Here is a 2,596-nt window from a genome sequence, read left to right as displayed (position 1 = left end):
GCGCGTTATTAAGGAAGTGACTCACCTGACATGTTTACGGCCGCATGTGCAGTGATTCAGTCTTTCCATCTTTAAATGGCTGTTTTTTCCATTGTGCTTCTCCAAAATCTGATGTGATTCATTGTTCTAACGTTCCCTGAGATCACAGTCAAATCCTCATTTACATACACTATAATTAGATGAGTGCAGGAGACCGCTGGGTACAGTGGGTGGACTCTGTTATGAAGCCTTCACACCCATACCAGCCTGCTGTACAGCGGGTTTGTTGTTGTCATGTACAACAACACTTCATCTGCTTTAATGCTACTCGCTCAAGATGTTTCAGTTTACCAATGTGTATAAATGATATGATGGGAAAGGTGCCAAAAATGAAACTTTTGATACGGATGAAATCAAGATCAAGAGATCAGACCAAAAATAAAAGTTCAAGTGAGACAAAGAAAATTACAGAGAAACACAAAGAATCCAAAATTTATCAAAAAGAAGAGCAGAGGAACAGATATTTCAAAATTATTACAAATTATTATGGTGTGAATGCAACAGTAGCGCCACGTTCTCTGATATTCATAGCATGAGATTACTTATACTTAGCTTTACATGTGACATATAGCTGCCACTATAACAAGTGCAAATACAAAACATCCTCACAGTGTCACTGTAAAGGTCAACTCTGTCTCTGTCGCCTGGTAACACTGGCGTTGTGTATTTTGGACAGAGGGCACGACTAGCTGCCAGTGCTGAGAAAGAAAACAAGAAGAAAGGGAAGAAAGAGTGAGCTGAAAAATATACAGAAACAAAAGACATATTGAAAGAATAAAAGCAGGATTAAAGAACCAAAAAATGAGAAATTTAAAAAAGCAAATCACATAATAACATGCAATAAAGCTTGAAAATCAAAAAACAGCTACCTGTGGAAGGTGTAAGGTCATGACGTAACTGTGTGTGAGAAGCACTGCAGGGATCCTAAAGATGAGACTTTCCACAACACGCTCCCAACAACACATACATCTAGACACACACAGAACACACACACTGTTTTCATTAACTCTTTCTCTGAAGCTGCTCTGACTCATTCAGTGTGTTACGCAACTTCCCATAAGCACATGATCTTCTCAAAAGCCTTAAGTATAATCTTATTCCAATCCTCTCTGTGAATGAATCCATTTGTTTTTGTTCATGCATGTGTTCTCATAGAGAACAACAACATATTTTAATTTTTCAGTGAAAACTGGAGAAGTGCAGGATCATTCACTGGGTATGTGCTGTGACTGAGAAACACCTGTAAAACAGTTGCATTCTGCAGCCACATGGTGTCATGAGTTGAGTGGCCAACATGTTGGTTTCCAAGTCCTCAGCTTCAGCCTGACACCCAGTCAGGCATTTAACATGTGCTTTACCAGACTCAAGCTCATAGGTGCTCGCTTCAGTCAGGATCTAACAACAATACATCACCTGATTTTTGTCACCAAGCACCATCAATCTTCTTCTGTCTTTTTCCCAGTCATCAGCTGCTCTGAAGATGCAGTGATCACTACACAGTCCTCTTGTAGCAAGGAGCAGTTTTGGAAAAGGTATTGTTGTCGTCATCTTGGACCTAAACACATCACTTTTTCAAAAAGATAAACCATAAAGTTTTAGATTTGAGCTCCTCTGCTGAAAAGCCAACATATTGTGTAGCTGGTTTGGAGAAGATGCATCGATTTGCCTGGTTTGTAGCAGAGCGCAAGAGGCAAATCTGGGAACTCACGCCTCCTTTCACAGCATCAATATTTTAGTCCCTCACAAGCCTCTGCTTCCGCTCAGCAGTGATGCCATGTTGAGTCAGATGTTTGACTTTAGCAGTCTTAGATCATTCTGCAAGGACTGGGAGAGGGGTTAAAAGAGGTCAGTGAAGGCAGCACAGGAATACTGTAGACTTCTGTTCAAAAGACAATGTTCTGCAAGTAACCTGTTTCTTTACTCTGCACGTTGTACAATAAAAAAACATATGTGAGTATGAAAGCTTAGTGTGGCTGAAAAGAAGTTTTCAGATGAAGTCGCCTCAGTGTGGAAATGGTGTTAAATCAGTCCCTCTTGTGATTTATGACAGATCTATTTAAAGGCCTCCGGAAGCCTGAGTTTAACGTTACAGCCTTAAAGGAGAGTTTTCCACTGTGGAGAGAGGAGTCATCCACCAGGTGTTAAGTGGGTCTGTTTTATGACGCTGTTTGTGACCATATTCATGAGCCACGGCGGCCATTTTCCTCTTCTATATGTTAGGTTATCAAAGGTGAAAGTCTTGCCACTGTTGCCTGGTGCTTGAGATAACTTCTGTTGTCATTTGGAACTAAATAAATAATAATAATTTGTGCAGATAAACAAACTATTATACATTTTCATCATATCATCATTATCATACATCATTTATTTGTTGCTGTGTGGTCAGTCTCAGAGAGTTCAAAGGTCACTGAGACCTTCCCCATGGGATGAACCTGTAATCTACTGCTTATCAGGTGTGTGTGAGAAGTCTCTGCTCAACGAATCCACGACGACCTTTTGAACTTCCTGTTGGATGAGGTCAAACTTCTCAGTGTTTACCAGGATACACAGGAATTTT

At 40.3% G+C, this 2,596-nt stretch overlaps 1 long non-coding RNA gene across 2 annotated transcripts; it reads right to left on the bottom strand.

Annotated features, from left to right (window-relative positions):
* Nucleotides 1-455: 455 nt before the first annotated feature.
* LOC108893511 (uncharacterized) lies at nucleotides 456-2,256 on the bottom strand. Of its 2 annotated transcripts, XR_001962677.2 has the most exons (3): nucleotides 1,453-2,254; nucleotides 909-1,008; nucleotides 456-737 (listed from the first exon to the last, which is right to left on the bottom strand). It is a non-coding gene; the product is annotated as an uncharacterized LOC108893511 (long non-coding RNA). The 2 variants fall into 2 exon arrangements; XR_007813928.1 differs by having other exon boundaries at nucleotides 909-2,256.
* Between the last annotated feature and the right edge of the window lie 340 nt (nucleotides 2,257-2,596).

This window comes from Lates calcarifer, linkage group LG10 (genome assembly GCF_001640805.2).
Source record: "Lates calcarifer isolate ASB-BC8 linkage group LG10, TLL_Latcal_v3, whole genome shotgun sequence".
NCBI classification, from domain to species: Eukaryota; Metazoa; Chordata; class Actinopteri; family Centropomidae; genus Lates; species Lates calcarifer.
The sequence above is the reverse complement of the archived record's forward strand: the minus strand, read 5'-3'. Positions and strand labels throughout refer to the sequence as shown.